This window comes from Hetaerina americana, unplaced genomic scaffold (genome assembly GCF_022747635.1).
Source record: "Hetaerina americana unplaced genomic scaffold, ioHetAmer1.1.p SCAF_54, whole genome shotgun sequence".
NCBI classification, from domain to species: domain Eukaryota; kingdom Metazoa; phylum Arthropoda; class Insecta; order Odonata; family Calopterygidae; genus Hetaerina; species Hetaerina americana.
The window spans coordinates 2,497,424-2,521,947 of NW_027287139.1; positions in this window are offsets into that span (position 1 = coordinate 2,497,424).

A 24,524-nucleotide genomic window follows, 5' to 3' on the forward strand; every position below is an offset into this window, starting at 1 on the left:
GCCCATTTATTACTCTCAGTTTTGTCAAGGTTATTTATTTATTGCACTGAAATTTGGCAATCAGACAGTTGGTAATGTAAAATTAAACCAATCAATATTTGAAAATTACAGTTACAACAAATTAAAATTTACACTTACAAAAAATGCATTGAAATCAATCTATAATTAGAAGCAAGCCAGGTAATAGTTAGATGAAAACATAAGAGGAAGTAATCCAGTCCAGGTGTTTGGCCATCCTCTTCTTGAAGCTCGCGGCGTTGACAGGTTTAAAGACATCTCCAGTCAATCCGTTCCAATCACTTATCATGCCCTTATTTGGAAAGGATTGCTCACTCATGTCGCTCCTGTGAGTGAACCGCTTTACTTTGTGTAGACTTGTGATCTTCCCTTCCTTTTTGCTTTTGTTTTCCCTCTGTCGTCTGCCCATTGACCGCGAATTCAATTCAAACATTTGCCCCAGACATTCCCAACTGCCCATCTCCTCCTCTGCTTTAATCCCTTCCAATCTCAATCGCCTGACCACGTCGCTTCCCTTTCCAATTTCCCTGAACCAAAGCGAGCGGCTTCCCTTTGGATCCTTTCAATTGTTGTCTGTGCAATCGATTGAGGTGAGGATCTTATAAACTTGAGCCATACTCTAATAAATGTCTTACTGTGGAAAGATAACTCTTTTCTTTGGTTTTTATACTGCATTTCTTCAGAATATACAAGATAAAATTTTGCCATTCGAGTGTCTTGTTTGTCATTCTTACCACATGCACATTCCATTTAAGGTGTCTCGTATTAGTTACTCTTAGATATTTACGCCTACTAATTACCAGTATGATTTCTTTTCTCAATTTAGCATTATATTTGAACTTATATAAAAATTAATTATTTGCTTTTCTTTCAACTTATGCTCATTTCATTAATATTCGTCCACTCTTGAACAACATTTAAATATTCCTGTAATTATTTATAATCCATTTAATTATCTACATCTACATCTACTCAATACCCCGCAAGCCGCCGCAAGGGCGTGTGGCGGGGGGTGCTAGGACACCACCCATAATTTAGAAAAGAAAAATAATTAAAAAAAAAAATCGCATGCAATAACGACAAAATCATATATAAAAAAAAACATGGCATACATTCATGCATGAACACTTACACCCCACACACATGCAAACACTCAAACTACCAACTAACATACACATGCACCTGAAAGTATACCTAACATCTCTATAGTGTTTAATTTTGTTCCGACTTGTAAATTCAAAGTTTTTAATATTTCTAAAGTGACTTCGGTTTCTTGCTATTATGATTACTGATTGTTCGGGGAAAGAATGAGTATTTGTACCTATCTGTCTTGGAATCTATCTCCCTTATTTATCTTTGTGGTCTGATCTACCTAAGTAGTGTGGGGCCATTATAATTCCTTCAGTGTCATATTTAAACTCGTTTGTTCTGAACCTTTCTAAAAGTCTAAGCCTCGCTTGTTCTCTCCGCACTTCAAGTGGTTCCCAGCCTAAATCCCCTAAGAGACCTGTCACACTTGTGTTTTTATCATAACAATTTTTAACAAATCTAGCGGATTTTCTCTGGACTTTATCTAATTCTTTTTGCCAAATTTTCTCCCACGGATCCCAAATACTTGCGGCATATTCCAAATGAGGTCTAACTAGAGCAAAATAACACCTCTCTTTAACTTTTTCATTACATTTCCCCACCACCCGTTTTATGAAGCCAAGTTTCTTTAAAGCTGATCCGCATATTGTCCTGATATGTGCTCCCCATGAAAGGCGTGGTGTTAGAACAACCCCCAAATATTTAACTTGATTTGCCGTAGTCAATACTGAACCCTCTATTTTGTAGTTTATATCCTGTTCCTCGCTTCCTTTATTCCAAAATTTCAAAACTGCACATTTATCTATATTAAGTGTTAATCCCCATTTATTGCACCATCCCGAGATATTGTCTAAGTCTCTAGAGAGTAGCTCGCGATCTAGTTGGCTCCTTATTTCCCTGTATATCACCGTGTCGTCAGCAAATAACCTTAGATTGCTACTAACGTGTGTGCTTAAGTCATTTATGTATATTAAGAACAGAAGAGGCCCTATTACACTTCCCTGGGGGACGCCCGAAGTAACATCTCTCTCCGTTGAGCACAACCCATCTATGACTACTATTTGTTTGCGGTTTGACAAGAAGTCCCTAATCCAATTAATTATTTTCTCATTGATCCCATAGTATTTAAGTTTGTGTAACAATTTATTGTGTGGGACTTTGTCGAAGGCTTTTTTGAAATCCAGGAATACTGCATCGACTTGGGTGTTGTTTTCTCCCGATCTAAGTATATCGTGAATGAAGAGACCAAGTTGTGTTTCGCAAGATCTGCTTTTCCTAAATCCGTGCTGGTTGTGGATTAGTATTTTCCTACTATCAAGAAATTTCATAATGTTAGTGACAATAACGTGTTCCAATATTTTACAAGAGATCGATGTTAAAGAAATGGGTCGGTAATTGGTTGGTTTATCCCTATCGCCGCCTTTATAGATGGGAGTTATATGGGCTAGCTTCCAGTCGCGAGGCACTGAGCCTTCTTCTATCGATTTTAGAAAAACAATATGTAAAAATGGGGCAATGTCGTCAGCTAATTCCTTTAATATTCTAGCAGGTATTTCTTCCGGACCAGGTGCCTTGTGTGCTTTGATACTACGGAGCAGATGTACTATTCCCTGCTTGGTCAGTGTAAGATCGCTCATGTGTTCCCCGGGTGGGTGTGGAGGATCGTTTGGTGCGTTTGTGTTTTTGTTGTAGACGCTCTGGAAAAAATGGTTTAAAATATTTGCCTTTTTCACGCTATCTGTAATGATTTCTCCATTTTCCGTCTTCAAAGAGTGAACAGTGGGACGTTTACCCTGTATTTCCCTAACATAGGACCAGAATGACTTTGGATTTTCCTCAAGATATTCGCTTAGCATTTTAGATTTAAAAGAGTGTAGTGCTGTGCGCATAATACTTTTCGTCTTACTACGACATTCTTTTAGTAGCTGTTTGGTTGTATTCACAAAACTTATATCGTCACTTTTTAAACTCTTTTTGAAATTTGACTGTAGCTTTCTTTGCCTTCTTAATGCCGATCTGACTTCCCCGTTGTACCATCTAGGTTCCTTACTGTCGCATTTGAGTTTGGACGGGATGTACGTCTTTATTCCTTCGCGTAAAATATTTAAGAAATAATTCCAAGTGTTCTCTGTATTTGTTGTCAGTGTTTTTGTCTTGTATTCCGGTAATTTTATCTTTAAATATTCTCTTAGTCCGTTAAAATTTGCCTTGTTGTATAGGTATATTTTACGCTTTTCTTTGTTTATTTTGACGAACTTCGTTTTTAACTCCACAAGAATAGCCTTATGGTCACTGATTCCGTCTATTATTTCAATGTTAGTAATGATTTCGGGCATAGAAGTCGCAAAGATGTCTAGTATGCTTTGGCCCCGTGTTGGTGATTTAACTATTTGTTCTAAGGAGTGTTTTGTGAATATATGAAGGAGTTCTTGGCATGAATCTCTGTTTTTGGCAGATTTTCCCACGCAGTAGTTTTCCCAGTCAATTGACGGTAGATTTGTGTCACCAGCGATTATAGTAATACTGTTGCTTTGTCTGCTGCTGATAGTGGATATTTGTTCGTCGAGCTTGTGTAGGACATCTGTGTTAGAATCTGGGGGTCTATAAAATGAACACACGTATAGGCTTCTGCCGTTGTAGTCCTTAATGTTGCACCAAACGCTTTCTATGTCATCTACGTCGCATTCATATCGTTGGCTACTAAGATGTGACTTTACTGCAATGAATACTCCCCCACCCAACCTATTTGGTCCGTCCCTTCTGTAAATTGTGAAGCCGTTTGGAAAAACCTCATTGTTTGCTATATCTCCCGTGAGCCAACTTTCTGTTCCAACTACTATGTCTGCGTTTGTACTGACAAAAATATGTTCAATATCCGATATTTTGTTTCTAATGCTACGGCAATTTAATGTTATAATTTTAATATGGCTAATAACTTCTTGTTTTTCGGTTTTATGTACGCTAACAAAACTGTTTTGAGACGATTCGTGGTGAACAGAGACAAAAGAATTACATTCACTTGCATTGCTATCTGTTATGTATGTAGAGGCACCAATTTTATTAAATTTACGTGGGTTATATGTTGTTTTAACGCAAGTGCTTGTTTGTTCAATATTTTTGGGGATTTGAGAGGCATTACCTGAACTGAATTGACAAAAAGCGCTGGATTCTACTTTATTTTTCCCAATATATGACCTACGCTCTTGCCTACCAGCTATGCTAAACCCTCGACACGTGTTCGTGTAACCTACGCGCTACCAACTGCGATGCCTCGGCAGTATAATGGACCCCGGAGCGATTAAGGGGTACCCGACACGATGAGAGGACGGGCCTCAGATCAACGAAGTCCGCTCCGATTCCCCGGCAAAATCCCAGCAATCTCTCATTTAAACCCTCAATGCGGCTCCAAACGAGCCTTCCGCGGTCTGAACGCGGCACAATACTACATATACTTAATTTAATTGGGACCTTAAACTCTGCCTCGACTCGTTTCACCTCCGAGTGCATCTCCTTAAAGGAGCGCAGGATCTCTTCAGATCCACGTTCCGAGGCGTCGTTTGTCCCGACATGAGCCACAATGCGTAGCTTGGAGCAGCCCGTATTACTGACGGCCGCCTTCACCGCCAGCGTCGCCTGGGGTACCCCGCCGCCCGGTATACACCAGGACGACAAGAATCCAACACCTCCCTCCTGTTGGACTCTGCGGCGCAGCGGGTTCATTATACGCCGGACATTTGAACTACCTAATATAACGGTTCCCTCCCTCCCCGACCGCTGATGCCTTACCCTAGGCAGTGCCCTCGGAGTAGGGATAGGGGCTGCAGGTACGGTGGTGCTGTCATCCGACAGCACCTGGTACCTGTTGGAGACGGGGATGGTATCTGCCTCCGCAGAGTCCAATCCTCGCCGCAGCGTTACCTTCCCCTTGCCCCGAGAGACGACCCTCCAATCGTCCGACCTACGGACGTGAGACACTCCCTCGTTGAGAGATGGGACACGGGGTAGGTCTCTAATCGCCCAGCCACGTGTTGCATTCGGACGAATCCGTGCACCCCTATGGGCGTGGCGGGTTTTCATTTTCATTATCAAGTTTGAATAAAAGTTAGAAACATTTCAAAGCCTAAAAATTCTGCATTTAAAAACATATTAGCGGATGCCTCCGTTAAAAGTTACTGTCGCGATGTCTACCACAGTTCTTAGAATTAAGATTCAAGTTTGAATTGAATGATTTCAGAACTCAGTTCTCCCAAAGAGACTGAATACCCCTGTTTTTCAACCAATCCACTAATATTTTCCAACAAAGAATCTTGATCATTCATTTCGCTTCGTCTGCCAAGTTCTAATGAAGAATAGATATATTTTCAGTTTGATTATGAGAAAACTAATCTGTTTCTCACTGTGCAATAATGACCTTATGAAAACTGATCACTTCATTTACATCTACATGAATGTTCATTTTAGGGTAATTGATTGCTATAGAATCGAAATTATTACAAATTTGGTTCATTTTTCATTATTGATGTATCACTCGGTTACAGAACGTAGAATCCATTTAATTGTTCGCGGATTCTTCATTTAGTGTTGGAACAATAAAAGGTGAAATTCTGATATCATTACGTTTTCCCTTAGTTGAGAATGCAAAATGTGTGTTCTTACATTGGCCTACTTACTCTTGTATTAGAATTTTGTCGTCTGTACACTGACCTATGTTCGTATATATTTTGTGGTTTCTATTTACTTTATTTGTTGATACTGCATTAACATCAATCTCAGGTTCCCGGCAAGAAGATCTGGGAAATCAGTTGCGTTACTATAAATGAACACTTCGTTGGTGTAAGACAGAAGTGGTATCCTTCATGGACTCTTATTTTGAGGATTATTTAAAAATAAAATGGTGGCGATTTTCTCATTAATCAGTAAAATAATAACCATCGGAAATATTTACGATCGTTTTTCCTCGGGAGTGGATCGTCACGAAAGGCGTGCAAGAAAAAAAAGAGAATGTACAGGTAAAGTTTCTTCTTGTAAAAATATTTCCTCGTGAAGTCGAGGTAAAATTGATTATAGGCGCAACGTACACATTCAAATGGCTTTTGTGTATTCCTCATAAATTGTTTTCGGTCAACCGTAACTTGGGATACTTCCCTGATCTTCACTGACCAGCAACGAACGCATTCCCTTCCATTTGATCTTTTCCTTTTCACGTCTCTACATCTCCCCCCCCCCCCACCCTTTGCCTCCCTTCTCGTAGGTGACCGAATACGAAGCCCTCCGTTCGGAAATAAGCACCCACTCGACCAACCTCCCTCCCTCCCCCTCCCTCCCCCTCCCTCCCCCTCCTTCCCCCTCCCTCCCTCTCCCTCCCTCCGTCCTCTTTCCTGTCGCCGGCGCTTTCTCAATTATGTCCTCTCCATGCCCCGCCCTTCTCCCCCTTTGTGCCGCACCACTCACGCACTTAATGCACCGCCGCCGCCTCGTTTGCCCACCTGGCGCAGGGATCAAAAGGCGGACGGAGCAATATAAAATGCCGAAGATGTCCAATAGTTTGCACGGAACTGCCATTAAGCCACTCTCGGCCCTCGATGGGCGCGTGTTCGTGGGCCATCACCCCCTCCGCACTCCCACCCTGCCCGCCCGCCCTAGGGCACACCCCATTCCGTCCCTTCGCTCATTTCCACTCCCCTCCGCCCCACGACCTCCCCCAGCACTCTCCAACCGTTTTTACCCGCTTCTTCGCCCTCAGGAGCAAGTCTCAAACTCGACTTCCTCTCCATGTCTCGCCGGGTATTTGAAGCGGTCGAGGAGTATTTATTTGTTTACGCTTTGCTCTCGCATCGCCATGACATTTCGGGCGTAACAACGTGAACATAACGGGAAAGCGTTGAAATGGGCGTAGGTGGACGTAATCTCTGTGGAAATGTACTTATTTCCGCGCAAAGCTTCCAAAAGTAGATTATTTTGTTTTGAGATCGTCTTTGACTTCTTTTTAATCAGAAATTAAATAGTTGTTGCCTTTAAAGTATGGTAAAACGATAATGATTCAACAGAAGATTAACCTGTTGGTAACCTAGATTTAATTAAGATAGTGACGAGGCAACGGAGATAGATTGAAAGTGGCCATTAATTGTAGAGCTGGCCCTTCTGCATATAAGTTTACAACTTAGTTCCGGGGGATTTTTTTGTCGCGTCTCCTGAATTTCGCTTTTAAAATTCTGCGCGCAGATGGTTCTAGAGGGTGAGGAAGGGGGAGTAAGAGAGTACCGAGTGACCGATCATGGACCTTTCGGGAGTAATGTGGAAAACAGAATCTCTAGCAGTTTGATGCTGTGTGCGCACGATGATGAGATCGGGAACCGATGCAGTTGAGTGTAATGTCATTGAATATAGTAAACGTCTTAAATAAAGTATCCATTAGAAATTTAGTGAAAGATGGGGTCTCGATGAATGCGAAAGGTCTTCTTAAACAAACGTATTTCTCCTCCGTCGTTCAGCTTTCTGTTATCTCCTTAATCGGTTTAAATCGACGCCTCACCAAATGTAATGCCTCCATCTCTATCTTTCTTCATTTCATGAGAGGAAATTGAGTGGTGGCCCTGGAGGAGGCTTCTTTTTTTAAGCTTCATTTGTTTTCTTTTACTCTCCTTACAGTTATTTCATCTACATGGAGAAAGTTCACGTGTTTATCTCCTTAAATATTTGTGGAATGTGTCATGCATTTAGCGCATAAAGGAGAAGGAAGCCTTAGCTGCATATTGATGCTTTATCAATGATTGCTCGCGAATGATTCGAGGCAATGAGAAACAACTCAAATTTGCCTCAAAGAGAGAAAATCTTTGTAAGAAATCTCACAGAATATTGAGAAAAAATTTAACGCATTAATCCTTGGCTTTTTGTTCTGTTTACATGTATCAAAAGAGTTCCAGCGTTTTACGGGAAAACATTTGTGCTTATAATCAATGAAAAAACCCAAACACATTTGTCTGAATGCTAGCGGTGAATGAGAAAATGGCGAAGAAAAACTATTGCTGATGCGTTGCTTAGTTCGTTAAATAAAAAGTCTTAATTTTAAGTTTTAAATTTGACTTAAAAGTTTAATCAAATTAAAAAATCTTTCATTAAAAACACTCTTCCAAAAATAATATGGTAAACATCTTTTCGCAATCGATGTTCATCGTCATATTTAAAGACAATCCGTATGTACGTATGAATTGTAATTAAGTTAGGTTAAAGGTAGACATTTTGTCTCTGTACTGGAAGTCCTGATGGAAGATTCTGGAAAAGTGTCTGGCTGGACATGCCTAAACGGCTGAAAGAGCTATAGGGTGCGTCACGAGAGTCCTTCACCGGTCCAGGTTTTAATGTGATCATTGATAGCCTCTCCCCATCCACACTCCTTCCCCTCGAGCGGCTTCCCTGGCCCACGTTCCTCATTCCCCTCCTGTCCTGTTGTCCCTCTCCCATTCCGACCCCCTCCCTCACCCTCTCCCATCCTGTTCATCCCTCCATTCCCCCAATCCTTCACTGGACGCCCAGAACAACCCTCATCGGGGGCTTATGACCTTGCAACAGCGACGTGAATGCCGCAACGTCAGAGAACACACATTTCAGTGCGCTATCTATGCTTTCTGTGCCTAATTATATGCCCCATGTTTATATCCATTGAGTTGCCGCAATTAAATATTTTCTAGTATATGTGGTATGTATGTATGTTTATAGACATTCATATCTATAAACCTTCAAGATATATTACCACTGGCTATCACTAAAGAAAGGTGGTTATAGCCACCGAAAATTCGGAATACGGGTGTTTCTTTTTTAAGTGTTTCTGTGTTTCTGTTCGCTAGGGCTATCTTGATGCACATTATTATTCACATCCATGGAACTTTTACATAAGTTACATATATATATGACCTGACCCCCCTACCCTGATTTGTGAATTTCACACGCTGTCGGGCTTAGTACTGGGTGAGCTCTACCATCACCTACTAAACCGACCATTGGGTTGATTATTTTTGTTAATGGTTTATATATGTATATATATATATATATATATATATATATATATATATATATATATATATATATATATATATATATATATATATATATATCCTTTCGTAGACGTCACACGGAAGTGCCGAATAGTACAATACACAGTAACACACAATATAGAAACACAAAAAAAGAAGAACACTAACACGTTATTTCTTGATATTTCGACGGATACAATCCGTCTTCATCTGAAGATATAGAAGTAATTACTTAATTCTATATCTTCAGATGAAGACGGATTGACGGATTGTTTCCGTCGAAATATCAAGAAATAATGTGTGAGTGTTCTCCTTTTTTTTGTGTTTCTATATTGTGTGTTACTGTGTATTGTACCATATATATATATATATATATATATATATATATATATATATATATATATATATATATATATGTATATATACACATATATATATACATATATTATGGGCTGATCCGTAGTATTAATGAGGAAGGAATCTGGCCGGAAGGCTTTGTGAGATCATCAGGCAGCGGGATGTTGAAGAGTGTAATTGAGGGGAGAATGTTAGGCAAACGAGGAAAGGGAAGGAACGGGATAGGGATGTTGGACGGGATGAAGGGAGGAAGAAAGTACTCAGAGCTGAAGAGGGACCTGATGTAGAGTAGGATGTTGTGTTTTGCTAGGGGCCACAAATTATTTAATTTGTAATTACGTCCATCCAAAAACCTACCTTAACCGGTAGATTACCTAATAATAATAATACATTTTTGTATAAGCATACACACATAAGCGAGTGCCATTGATTAGACTCTAGTATATCGTCTAAGGATGTGTTTGCAAATACAAACGGAGGGCAGGGCTACTATGGGATTCACACGTGACGTAGAATCGCCGGGACATTTTTACGAATTTATTATTCATTTATTTATGGAACAACTTCAATGAGGTGAGATTGAGTCTTTATAGTCCCTTCTTTCCACTAACCTCTAAACATTTTGTCGCGTCGCTGGCGACCGGGGTTGGCTGTGCGACCCGCCCCGAAACGCGAGAGCGAGTGAGCATTCTGCCCAGGCAAGGGCTGGGGTTGCTGGAGAAAATAAACTTCCCTGCCGTTCCGTTGATTACCCCGAAGGGCGTTTATTCCGTCCAGTACAGGATTACAGTAAAGGGGACTTTCTCCCAGGGAGAAGGTCGAGTGTCGTTTGCCTGAAGGGCGCGTGGAGTCCGGTGCAGCTCCAGCAGCTGGATGGCGGCCGGGGTCCTGTCCGGCTTCTGGCTGGTCGCGGGAGCCCGACGGTCCGGCGAGCCAAATAGGGGCAGCCTCGGCACCTCTGCGTAGGGCGTCCTTGGAGAGTCCAGGGGCCGGAGGCGGTACTGCGGGGTGGGCGGCGTCAGGAGACTCAGCACCGGCCACGTAGGAAGGGCGGCCTCGGCCAACCAGGTCCGGTAGTCCTCGCGGGTCGGCGATGATCCCGGGGTTGTCGTCGGAGGTGCTGGTGGTCGAGTGTCGGAGCGGCGGGGCGGCGTCGCGGCGGGTCGGTCCTTCGTGCGGCGTCGAGCTCGGTTGGCGCTGGGAGGCGGCGCGGTGGACGCGGCATCCGTCCGGTTGCTTTGGTCCTGGTGAGCGAAAAGCCTGGGGGCGAGGATTTCCTCGCTGCGCCACCAGGTAGCGTTTGGGGGGGGGAGAGGGAGAGTGCACCTGAGGCGAGGATATCCTCACTGCGCCAACAGGTAGCTTTGGGAGAGCGAGGATGTTCTCACTGCGCTGGCTCCCTTGGGACTCCCACCCCGTTCTGTCTGTTCGGGTCTCAGGTCCCTCCTTATATACCTGCCCTGGCCCGGGCGGTAGCCAATGGGCGAGCGCTGAGGGGACTCCGGGGGAGGGGAGACCACGTGACATTGTGACGTATCGCTCACATGCCCTGGCGGTAGCCAATGGGCGAGCGCTGAGGGGACTCCGGGGGAGGGGAGACCACGTGACATTGTGACGTCGCGCTCTCCACGTGGCAGACTCTCCCCCTATTGCATCGGAGCGCGGGTGGAGGGGAATATTCTCCGCTGCCGGGAGATTTGAATTGTCTTCGCTCTGCGGAGCGGGCTTTGGCCACAGTAGGCGCACATCATCCCACCCCTCCCCAGTTGGCGCAAAACCCGCTACGAAGAGCGTGCGCCCGATTGTTTCTGGGCCCGTTTCCGTGGGATGTGTGACCCCTATGGGTGCTGGGGCGGGTTTGAAGGGGTCTGGTATTTTCCCGCCCTCTCGTTTCCCGCGTGATTTTCGGGGCAGTCCCGATGGAAGTGATGTCCGGGACAAAATCTGCATTTAGGTGCTCCTGCTGGTCGGCCTTGGCTGGTGTCCTCGGCCTGGTCCGCTGAGATGGCGCTTGCTAGCCGTATTAATTCTTCCGTGGTTTTTGGTGGGCTGGCGCGCAGCGTTTGCCTTATCCGTGGCAGAAGCTGTTCTATTAAGGTCGGCAAAATGGTTTCTTGGTTTCCGTCCGGGAATAATCTTTTAAACAGTTGCAGCTTCTTCAGGATAAACATCTCCGCGCTTTCCTTTTGTGCTTGAGTACTTCCAAATAGTTTGGATTGTATAAGCGCTCTCCGGGCTGGAGTGTCGTAACGTCCCCGAAGCCTGTTTTTGAAGTCTCCCCAGGTCAGAGAGAACTCCCGGTACGGTGTCCACCATCGCCGTGCTTCCTCCTGTAGTTGTTGCTCCGCCCTGCGGACCCACCATGTCGTTGGTAGTTGGTCATCCCGAAATGCAGCTTCCATATCTCTTAGGAACCTTTCTGGGTCCTCTGCTTCTCTCCCGAAGAACTCCGGCCACGGTGTCCGGAAGGCGGGTTCCGGAGAGGATAGCTGTGGGCGGCTGCGTTGCTGCGGCAGGGTGCATCTTCCGCACACAAACTGTAGACCACTTGTGTCCCTGGCTTCGTCCCTCCATCCTAGGCAGAGATGGTGAAACCAATGGTGGCAGCAGGCGCAGGAGATCAGGTGTTCCCCCACCCCACTGCAGTTTGGAGTCTCGCATTGGTCCCTGGTGCGGGTGCGAGTTAGGTTGGGCGCCACCGAGTGTTGGTAAGGCTCTCTCGGAAGAGCCGTGATGGTTGCAGCGAGTGTTCCATTGATGGGCTGAGTCGCCATGGTGGAAACGTCTCCCTGTTCGGTGTCGACCGACTGGGTGTCTGGTGGATTTCCGCGACCGTTGTCCATCTCGCCTGCCGAAGTAGAGGCGTCGTCCCTCGGTGGGGTCTGTGGGACACTAGTCGCTGGTTGCCGGGCGTCGTCAGTCAGAGGGGCCTGTGGATCCCAGCTGCTCTCCATGCAGCTAGTCGTAGTCCCCGTTAGTTGGGCGCCAATTGTCGCGTCGCTGGCGACCGGGGTTGGCTGTGCGACCCGCCCCGAAACGCGAGAGCGAGTGAGCATTCTGCCCAGGCAAGGGCTGGGGTTGCTGGAGAAAATAAACTTCCCTGCCGTTCCGTTGATTACCCCGAAGGGCGTTTATTCCGTCCAGTACAGGATTACAGTAAAGGGGACTTTCTCCCAGGGAGAAGGTCGAGTGTCGTTTGCCTGAAGGGCGCGTGGAGTCCGGTGCAGCTCCAGCAGCTGGATGGCGGCCGGGGTCCTGTCCGGCTTCTGGCTGGTCGCGGGAGCCCGACGGTCCGGCGAGCCAAATAGGGGCAGCCTCGGCACCTCTGCGTAGGGCGTCCTTGGAGAGTCCAGGGGCCGGAGGCGGTACTGCGGGGTGGGCGGCGTCAGGAGACTCAGCACCGGCCACGTAGGAAGGGCGGCCTCGGCCAACCAGGTCCGGTAGTCCTCGCGGGTCGGCGATGATCCCGGGGTTGTCGTCGGAGGTGCTGGTGGTCGAGTGTCGGAGCGGCGGGGCGGCGTCGCGGCGGGTCGGTCCTTCGTGCGGCGTCGAGCTCGGTTGGCGCTGGGAGGCGGCGCGGTGGACGCGGCATCCGTCCGGTTGCTTTGGTCCTGGTGAGCGAAAAGCCTGGGGGCGAGGATTTCCTCGCTGCGCCACCAGGTAGCGTTTGGGGGGGGGAGAGGGAGAGTGCACCTGAGGCGAGGATATCCTCACTGCGCCAACAGGTAGCTTTGGGAGAGCGAGGATGTTCTCACTGCGCTGGCTCCCTTGGGACTCCCACCCCGTTCTGTCTGTTCGGGTCTCAGGTCCCTCCTTATATACCTGCCCTGGCCCGGGCGGTAGCCAATGGGCGAGCGCTGAGGGGACTCCGGGGGAGGGGAGACCACGTGACATTGTGACGTATCGCTCACATGCCCTGGCGGTAGCCAATGGGCGAGCGCTGAGGGGACTCCGGGGGAGGGGAGACCACGTGACATTGTGACGTCGCGCTCTCCACGTGGCAGACTCTCCCCCTATTGCATCGGAGCGCGGGTGGAGGGGAATATTCTCCGCTGCCGGGAGATTTGAATTGTCTTCGCTCTGCGGAGCGGGCTTTGGCCACAGTAGGCGCACATCAATTTCTTCCAAGGCAATTGCAGGCACCCAACATCATGCTTAGGGCCACGAATGTGCTTTTACGAGTTCAGTTCTCGTAAGACAGCAAAGGATGCGGGTTCCATTGAAACGTTGATCTCGCCTAAAGAAATCGTCGTTCGAGGCAAATATTGGTGCTGCCAGAGGCTAATTGAGCGTGCTCCATAAGCCTGTGGCAGTGTTTTTCTTCAGACGCAGTTTTTAAGGCTACTGAGGAGATTCCTGAAGGAACTATCATGAAATAGATTCAGCATATCTTCGAAGACTGAAGAAACTTGGAACAAGTGCATCGCATTCAATGGGGACGACGTCGAGGAGAACTATTAAAATTGAAAGAATGGGTATAAAAAAATGTTTAAAAATGTATGACTTTTCTTCATTGAATGTCTCTTATATTTTATCCTCTTGGAAAGCTTTAAAATCATCTTTAAGTTGAAGAAAGTGTTCATAATTCTTTGAAAATTTCAATTTTATTTCTTTCTTCTTGAGCACATATCCTAAAAATGATTTTGGCTTCACTTCCACAACTCATATATACACTTGTACTTGAGTTCTCTGCCGCACACATTACACAATTCATCCTCACGCGTTGCAATGGCATATAGGAAATCCCTAAAGAGGCTTACATTTTTGAACCCAAATGGAGACAGGTGTAATGACATCCATGCAGAAAACTTTGCGTGTTTTAGTCTGTCATTATTTTCCTGGTCGTTCGTTTTAAGTGGTCGCTAAGGCGAACAAAAAGTCAGGGTCGTTGGGGTTGATGCTGGCGTGCAGCTTGCCCATCAAATGGGGTGGTGTACGTATCTGCTTCCCTCTGAGCTCCTTCCTGTCGCTTACGGGGGAGGATGTGCGCTGAAGACAGACCCTACGTGACCCTCGAGAGATCCTTTTCTTCCCCTCCCCCGCCCCCTTGCCTCTCCTCCCACTGAGGAAGCGAAGGGCGTCGTCACCTCCTCCCCCTTGGAAAGAGGACACCCTCCTTTGACATCGATCCGAAATACCCGTCATATCGGAACCGTACCTAACGGATGGTGTTAAACATCCTCGGGCTTTGAAAAAGAACACCTCGAATTTCGATCACACAGCGTCGCTCATTATATACGATAGCGTCCAAAATAGACAACGGGACGTTGGAGTACACGTCCGTCGGGTATTCGATTAAGTCGAATCTGGTTTGGAGTGCATTCGATACCCAGCCCCAATGACCGTGCGAGAGGCCGCTCCACGATTGTCCATTAAGGATTTCAGAAAAGTTCTGATCTTGAACAATCGCATCGACGCTGGGGATACTCCGCTGCCACTTCCTAGGTAGACTCTAATGCGTAAAATAACGTCCTCAAGATTTTATCTAGGGAAAAAAAGATCCCTATTTTAAGATTGTTTTTTAACCACAGTTTTTACATTTTGTTAACCGACGGTCGAGAGCAATGAAGATTCTTAGCGTACGAATGATTCCTTGATTTCGTCGAGGAATTGCGTTTCCGAGTCCCCGAGGTATTCGTCCTTTGCATGACACACCACCCTCCCGGGGGTTGTGCACAGTCCGAGGTCATCGCCTGGCATTCTAAATACTCGAAGTCCCACACGGCTGCTGCTGAACCCAGGCGCCAGTTCCTGGGTTATCACGCACACTTCTTCCCAGGATGAGTGACGTCTGAATCAGCCTGTGCACGTGAATTTAACATCTCGTTACCGCGTCATTATCATCGCTATTATTAATCTCCTGCGCAATGTGTTTACATCGGAACTTTTCGCCATCAAATTGGCTGACCCGGGAACCGAGTGCTCTTTTATTTCAACTGGCTCGATGAGCAAATTGCTCACAACTTCTGACTCTTCTCCGTTCACATCCCATGGTGCGGGAAATCCAGTCCGCCTATCTGACCCTTGATGAAAAGGGGAAATCTGAATGTCTTTATGTCTTTGTCTTGGAAACCTGGACTCCACGGAATTTATGGCAATTGGAAAGCTGACTCTGCAGTGGTGGTGGGCCTCGAGGAAATCAGATCCTGATTTTGCGAATGATTTAAAGGCTGCGCTGAGACAAGTTACTTGGCATCAGCGGCGGAGAACGCGGCGGGCGGTGGAGAGTAATTAGCGGCGGTTGATAAAAGTGAGGGGCATTGGCAGGGCGGACTTATTTGACCCACTCTATCCGTGTTGCAGTTGAGTATCCATCCATCGCTGTTGTGGTGAAAGTACTGACTCATGAGCACCTGCTGGCATAGTGTAAGGATTACCGAGCGATGCGTCAGCGACCAGCATTGTGGGAAGCCTGGATCTTTTATCAGGAAATGGATTTTTGTTGGAATCTTTGACTTAATGGCTATGACTTGCAATATTTATTTTTGCGCAAGCAGTGATATACTCTAGCTTTTGCTTTTTTAGCCGATATTGTTTTAAAGTAGCTCTGTGCGTTACCGTCAAATGCATGGTGTTGCAGTAATAAGCTCAAGAATTTTGCATGAGAAGGATTTTAAAGTTTGATATTTATCTTTTTGTGACTCACGGAGTCCTGTTCATTTCAGTCGCTAAAAATTCCGGCGGCGTTGGTAACTTTTCAATGTTCACAACTTTCTCTTCCGTCAAAACCTTTTTCCATGAAAATATAATCGATAAGTACAAGGATAGACTCGTATTTTCTTTGCTAATGAATGCAGTTTGCGATGCCAAGTATTTTCTCACTCGTCATGGGACCTCTTTCGGTTGAGAGGATTTTTAAAAGTTTTGATGGCCTATGCTTAACTAATTGCTTGCGATATATGAATACGCCATCCGTTGGACCATTGACTGCGGTTGATTTGATATTATGTTTGAGACACATTAATTATTTATATTACTAATATTCTACTTATTTAGGCCGGTCTTGGATAAACTCAAGCTACACAATGGTTCAACGATAATTTCCTTGCCTTTCCTAACAAAACAACCTGGTACCCATCACTGCAGCATGCCCCTCCTCAATGCTACCTACTTCCTCCCTCCTTTCATTCCGTCCAGCATCCCTATCCCCTATTTATATCCCTAAACATCCGTTGCCTAACATTCTCCCCTCTATCACAGTCTTCAACATCACATTGCACAATCAATACGCCCTTCATCCACTTTTCCTGGCTCCATAGGATTTCTCCCAACAAACCCCCCTCTTCGCCCACCATACCAAGTACTTCCTCATTTGTTTTCTTCTCTGTCCATTTCACCTTCTCCATTCTTCTACAAACCCACATTTCAAAAGCCTCCAGTCTACGTTTATCCTTCTGCTTCAATGACCACGTTTCCGCGCCGCACATAGCTACGCGCCATATCAGAGTTTTTACGAGTCTTTTGTCAATATCCTTACTAAACGTCCCTCTCATCAGTCCCTTCTACTTGTGAAAGCCTCTTTGCCTAACGCAATTATTGTTTTTAAACCCCGAATACTTCGACCATTTTTGTTCAGAAAACTTGCGAGAACGGTTAACTGTTTCACCTGATCTAGTTTTTGCCCTCCTATTTTAATGTTTAACTTAGCTTTCATCTTTCTGGAAAATGGTATAATCTTCGTTATATTTATATAGATTATTGATTCTCATCCCCTATCTATCGCACTGAATTTCCAATTCACTCAGCAATAATTGCAACCCCTTGGCTGACTGACAACCAAGAGCTTGGTCATCAGTAAACCTAACTGATTTTACGAATTGCCGGGCATTACCCACGGCCATTGGACCGAGTCCCGTATTTGATAGGATTCATTTTCTCTATATTATCCATCATTTAAATCTTGGGAATGATAATTGAGGTGGTTTCCCTTTGCCTTCCTCAATAGTGTTTTTAACGTGACACCATCACTTACTGGCCGCCCCTCTGGGGTCAGACGCCATTGCAGCCGCCCCACTAAGGAACAGACGCTTCGTGGACTACCTTTCGTCTGGCTCCTAACCTTCGACCTATCTGGCATGGGTGACCCTACCAGGAGCAATTACTATTACTCCCTCCAGCACAGCTCTAGGGATCATCGGAACGCACAAGCCCTTCCACCACGTCTAGGTTGTAATCCTTTGGGTGGGTGAGAAGAATTATGCTCTGTTAAATTTTATCCTTAAGTATTCAACGAAAAATCCATGCAACCTGCCTTACGCTTTGCATGGAGTCACATCAGAAAGGCGGCTCCTTTCTCGGACTTAAGGAGACATCCGAAGACGGTGACGCCAGCGAACACCCTAGCCGGCTCCGGAATCCGTCTTTTCATTCTCGTCCCCTATAGTCGTCGTTTCCATAGCTACGGAAAACATCCCACGGCTGCTGCCTTATCGCTTCGACTTCTTCCTGTGGAGTCTTGTGCGCGCACCATTTCCCCTTCCGACCCCTCGGCACCTCCCGCTCGCACCCCCCCCCGCCCCACTCGTGTTTTATTCGCCCCTCCAGATCTCCACGTGTGAGGGGAGGGGGAGGAGGAACGGCCGCCCCAATCGCCGCTCATGTTCCGCCAATCGCCCATTCCTCACCCACGCCCTCTCCCGCCCTCCCTCACTCCCTCCCTCTCTCACATCCGCCCTCCAGACTCGTGGGGGACACCTAGCCGCCTTCGCCAATCCGAGGAGTCCTCCTGGTATGACTCGCCCGGGGCATACACCTCATTAAACATTTAAATAATCGCGTCCCACTATAGTTGTAACGTGTACAGGGAAAGGGAATGTTAAGGCCATGCAATAATTTTTGCTAACATGCGTTTTCATTCCAAATTAACTAGATTCTCGCACAGTGGCGATTTGGCCTTAACAGCGGAAGGCAATATTTTGGACCTCACGGACCTACAGTAATTTGTACTCCGCGGACCTCTAATATGGATCTCTAACCTTTAAGGATTAAGCTTCCATTGATTGAACGGGGTAATCTTTGAATTTAATATGAAATATTTATTGAGCTTATTTGAAATATGAAAACCATGGAAACTTGTTATATTGTAGCGAATTTATGAGGGTGAAATTTGTTTCTACTCTTTGAAACATCTCCACGGATCGCCGGTCGACAATCGCCAGCGGAGTCGAGTATGGATTGCAGTGAACGGAGGTGGGTGTCGGTTATTCTTCGGGTCGTGTAATCCCACGGTGATGGCTACGGACACAAACGAGTCGAGTGATCAGAAAGATTTCGAATGATTTGTCATCGAAAAGTAGGTTTTTCGCTCTAATTCGACTGAACGACTCGGCTCGTTTCTGGTTCCAATTTCATGCTCCCCAATAACTTGGAAGTAAATGAATATATTTAGAACAAAAATTAATAATGATATAGTTTTACCGCAGGAAAAGGGTATTCTACGCCTTCGCATGCATCTTATCACGTAAACCACGCTCCATCTTGCCCAGATTAAAAAAAATCATTAAGATCGAAATGAGATTTTTATTACCTTCGCTGTTATTACTCGGGCACTTGCGTTCCTTGATTTTCATGTGATCCGAGAGTGTGTTCACGCAAGGGCCCCCGCAGACGATCGCCTCCTCCCCCGAGCGATTCCCTTCACTCCGTCGTGCACGGGGAACATATTAAGACGGAAGGGGGCGGGGGAAGAACGGGGAACTGCCCCCTCAGGCCCATCCCTTCCTGCCTCGTTCCCTTCCTTTGCTCTAACTTTCTCTTCTCCCCCGCTCATTGCATCCACCGCCCACATCTTCCCTCCCCGCCCCCCCATCCATCCATCTCCGCCATCTCCCGCCCCCACGTGACCATGGGAAGCCGACCAATCGTCCCAACGTGAGTTCTGGCTGTTGATCTAAGAGCCGGAGCGAAGATCCTATTTTACATTTTATTTTTTCCCATCTTTTTTGATATACGTATCTTCTCAAAGCCTTAAAACAACTTTTGATCAAAAATAAGACGAATACTCTCCCTCTCTGTTTCCATTTCCTCTAAATTATCTGAGATTTCGCATGCGTATGACGCGTCTGTACATTTTATTTAATAAGTCATCCTGCGCATACACATTCCTTCTAGTTTAAACAAAAAATCAATGTTCGCCAGGTTTTTATTATGCAGCGGGAGGAGGGATTTCCTTTGTCTCGTCCCCGTGTTGCCTTCGCTGTGTTTCGAAACCCTTTCTTACCTAGATTCTAATATTGGCATTTATGAAATTACACCATTATTCTTGTGTTCCCTTGAAGTGTTTCTTCCAACACGCACCTCAATTGAAGGAAGAATATTGCATCCTGGCGGCCCGTAACATATTGTTAACCTAATTTGTCATTCATCCATAACTTCAACTTTTTCCTTAAAGACGAGATGGAGATCGCATATTTTGGGGCCAAGGCGCAATTTTGAACCGGGGTCGTCTCTTTATCCTCATCAGGATAACTTGTCTGCGCGAACCCTTTAAATTCTCCTGCCTCCCTTCCGTCCGTCTCGTCTCCCTCCCGAAGCCATCTTTCAGCCCGACACTGATCATTCTTCCTTATCTCCGCCCCCGCCTCCCCACACGCACACACGCACGCAAAGGAAGGAGCAGCAGTATCCCTTGGCCCGCCCGCCCACCCCCTCCCATTCCCTCCCTCCCCCCCCCAGACGTTTCCGGTTCACCTGAGTGATCTCCTTCCCCCCCCCCCCCGGATCCATCTCCCTCGCGCCGCGCACCCTGCGGGTCAACACAGGAGGGCGAAATTTATGATGCTCCGAAGGATGCGGCGTCGTTTGGAGGCAGCGCCCCGCTTAAATATTCAATCCGAGAGTGGCACGGGGGGGGGATGAGAAGGGGGGATAAGGTGGGGGGGGGGCCTTTGATGCGTTCGTCGTCTTTGCACCGCGGGTCCAACCACCTCACAACATCCCCCTCCTCCCCCACCCCTCTCCCCCCCCCCCGGGCCACCGCCAATCGCCCCGACAATGCGACAAATCGAAATGCCGCCAGGAAGCCTGAGGTCACGCTCCCTCGTGGCTCAGCTCTGACAACTCAATCGCGGCGTCCCCTCTTCTCTTTATTTTTTTGTCTTAAAACTGTTGACGTCACGCCAGCTCATTCCGAGGAAATTTTTATTCATTTCGTCGCCTTAGCAGCGCTCTCTTGGCGACAGCCATTTACGGCAGTGGAATGTATTTTTGCCCAGGCGAATCGATGTCGAGATGCTAAAAAAGCCATTTTCTTTGTGCTTCGAGTGAGTCGGGAGAGCCCCCTCCCATGCAAAGAGGTTGTATTTTCCTTGAAGGGGCTGAAAGGTGTCCTCTCTTTGTAAGAATAAATGCAATTATTTCCTTGCCTCGTAGGTCTCGAGTCGACGTTTTTCTGATGGAAGGCATGTCGGTGATGGCTGCTTATCGAAGTCAATTATATTCCTAATTAGTATTCATCGAGATCAGATTTATTTTGATATTTTAAATAATAATTTATTAATGAAAGGTCCTAGTATTGCATAAAGTAAGTTATGGAAGGAAACTCAATCTGTGACCATGAAACAATTCAAAAATACTTAGCTAATATGAGCGGAATGTTAATTTGACGTAAATTAATGGCTTGACTAGCTGAATTGTTTTTTATAATCAGCGATAACAATGAAGACGTTTGAGTAAAATTATCGCAGCTAGAAATTTGTAATAGTTGAGTAAAGAACATATCATCAACCTTATCGCCCTTTTTGATTGAAGTGTATGAAAACTGAAAGGTTCACGATTGCACATCATGTTAAAAAATCGAAATGGCCAGGAAGTACCTTTCTCTATAATTAATAAAAAGCACAGTAATCAACCCGAAGGTCGGTTTGGTAGGTTATGGTAGAGTTCACCCTATACCAAGCCCGACGGTGTGTGAAATTCACACATCAGGGTAGGGGGGCCAGTTCCTTTTCCTGTGCCGGTTATGGTTTCCCAGGAACATCTGGTACCCGAAAAATCACTTAACTTGGGTGGAGCTGAGAGTACCCAGAGAGGCATGATTGTCCGGGAATTGAACCCGTGTCCAACGCTCCACCCCTGAACTACTCATTGTGGTACTCATATTTTAAAGTAAAAAATCTATAATGATTGATTTATGAATAATATAGATTAATTTAATAATTTGACAATATTTTCCAGAAACTGAATGAAATAATAATGATCAAAAACGTCTTTCAGCAGCGGCACCGCATTTGGTATCATTTCCATGAAATGCTATCGTTAAGAAAGTCAAGTTTCGTTAAAAAAATTATTAAACTGTATCCTTATTTGTATTTCATCTTGAGTGATGGAATATGAACCTGAAGAAGAAGAGCTGAAATATATTCTTGAGCGATATGAATCTGATTTAATACATACCGATATGTGTATTTTAAAAGCGAAAACTAGCCGTCTGGCTGTAATAAGACGAACAATTGGCCGCTAAGCAAATTACAAAATTTAATACATTTAGACAACAAAATGTTTTACATTTATGTCATGCCATAGAGTCAAATTTGTTACAAAAAGTAATTTTAGAGTTCAATTATAAATGGCATCTCAGTCTCGGAGTCTGTTGATCATTAATAATTTAAAATATCCTTGGAAAAGGGGCCTCTCCTGAAATTAGGAATTAACGTGGAGAATTTTGATCAAAATGTCTGCTATTGGTAAATAAAACTAGTTTGTTTGAGGATGAAAGTGGTCTTTGAAAGAACATCGAAGAAGTAAACAAATTCCCTGTAATTGAATTTATAGTGAAAATCGCCGAATATAGGACTTGTGGGAAGAAATCACCCACTGTCTAAATATTATGTTTACGTTTTAAATAATTTGAGAAAAGCCATCAAACGTTGACATTGCGGTCAGCGGCTAATAACATCTGTGGAAGAGTACAAGTAGTGGAAGTACAAATTTTTCATTGATCAAGGTAAGAGAAATTTGGCGTTAAAATTGTTAACATTCGTGGCTCGGCATCGGGACCTCGTTCTGTGTGGTCGAGAAGTGCTGTAGGAAGGCTGTAGGTTTGACTTGAGGAGTGTATCACCGCGAACTTGGCCCGAGTGCTCACCGAGGGTTCCCTTCGACTTTGCGAACTCCTTCCCCCTCGCCCATTGAGAGACTGTGGGTAAAAAGTGGCAGCGTTAGCACATAAGCGGTGAAAGGTAATTTTATTTGTCGCGGATGACATATAAAGTTCCGTTTGACAATGAGAAGAGGCAGGGGAGGAGGAGGCGAAGCGGTTCGATCAGGCTCGAGTCGATTCGACCAAGGGTTCCTTATATTATTGTCATTTGGGGATTATACGTCTTTGGGTTGCAAGGGTGCGATGAAACCTTAGTCGTGCATTGCTGGAACATATGTACACATGTTATATCTGATTACTACTGACGTTAGAAAATTTCGTCAAATGATCTTGAGGATATGTATTTTTAAGTAAAAAATTAGAGATTTTAAAACTTTTTACTCTTTAAAAAGTTGCGTAAGCAAAAGGGCGTTTCGTACACCAGGGAGAGATATTATTTGAAATTCAGACTCAATTGAAAGAAATACGTCTATGATATAATTTTGGGCCCCTGAAATCAATTGAATACAATGATTTCTTAGAATTGACAGGTCTACCAAAAATGTCCGCGGGTCTAACTTGTGGGCTCTGTGCGCATAACCTTCGTAACCCACCCTGAATGGTAGAAGGGACTGCTCTATGCCCCACCTACGGAAACGTGCCATACCCACCGATGAAAGAGATTATTTTGATTCTTAAATAATTGGCTAGCCCATCCTCCTCTTTCTGCGTGTCAGTGAGTCAAGGCTGAGGGCATCGGGAGCGGGAGAGAGTGGAAGTGAAAGGTGGAAGGGGGGGCGGGAGAGTATTACGTGCTCATTCACTCATATATATGTATAGTGTCTTGCAAGTCATCACTATGGTGTGTGGCAGGGGTTGATTACGCACCAGATTACCCTTGACCCTAAACACCTTTCCAATCTAGCGCGGTAGAAAAACGCTATTTTACGAGGTACCCACAAGTACCCGGCATGGCCCAGAGATGGCGGTAGTTGCATGAAAAATATCGCTGTATTAGACAGTACGCAATCCATAAAGCATATGTTTCAAGTTTGAAGATGCCACCTTGTTTAGTATTTATTTGGCAGCCATCAATAGTGAACGTTTTCAGTGAATTTGTGGAAATGGAGAAAATTGGTCACCAAAATGTGATAAAACACTTTTATTTGAAAGGCCTCAGCCCAACCAATATAAAAGCTCACCAGGTTTCTACTCTGGGTGAGCCTGTTCCTTCGTTTGCAACAGTAAAACATTGGGTAACAGAGTTAAAACAAGGCCGTACGAGCTGCAAAGACGAGCATCGGCATTGGTCGACCAAATAGGGTGACAACTCCAGAAACGGAGAAGAAAATCCACCAAGTGATAATGGATGATCTTCGACTGCAAGTGCGCGAGCTAGCAGACATAGTAGGCATTTCAAAAAGTGTGATACATCGCATATTAACTGAAAATTTTGACATGAGAAAGCTGTGTGGTGGATGGGTGCCGCGTTTGCTCACACTCGAGCAAAACCAGTGTCGTGAAGATGTTTCAATTGAGTGTTTTGCAAAGTTTCACTGCAAAAAAGTATAATTTCTGCGCCATCTCATATCCATGGATGAAAAAATGGGTCAATTACTTCACATCCGAGACAAAAGGACAATCAAAACAATGGATTCAAAAGGGAGAACCGCCTCCAAAGAAGGCGAAGAACGTTTCATCTGCAGGCAAGGTCATGGCGTCAGTACTTTGGGATGCGCGCGGGATAATTTTCATTGACTATCAGGAAAAAGGAAAAATTATCAATTGCGAGTATTATGCAAACTTAATGCAACGTTTGAGCAAAGAAATCAAGCAAAAGTGGCCGCATTTGGCTAAGAAGAAAGTGTTGTTTTATCAAGACAATGCACCAGCTAACCAATCCGTTTTTGCAATGGCCAAAATTCATGAGTTTAAGTGTGAATTGCTACCTA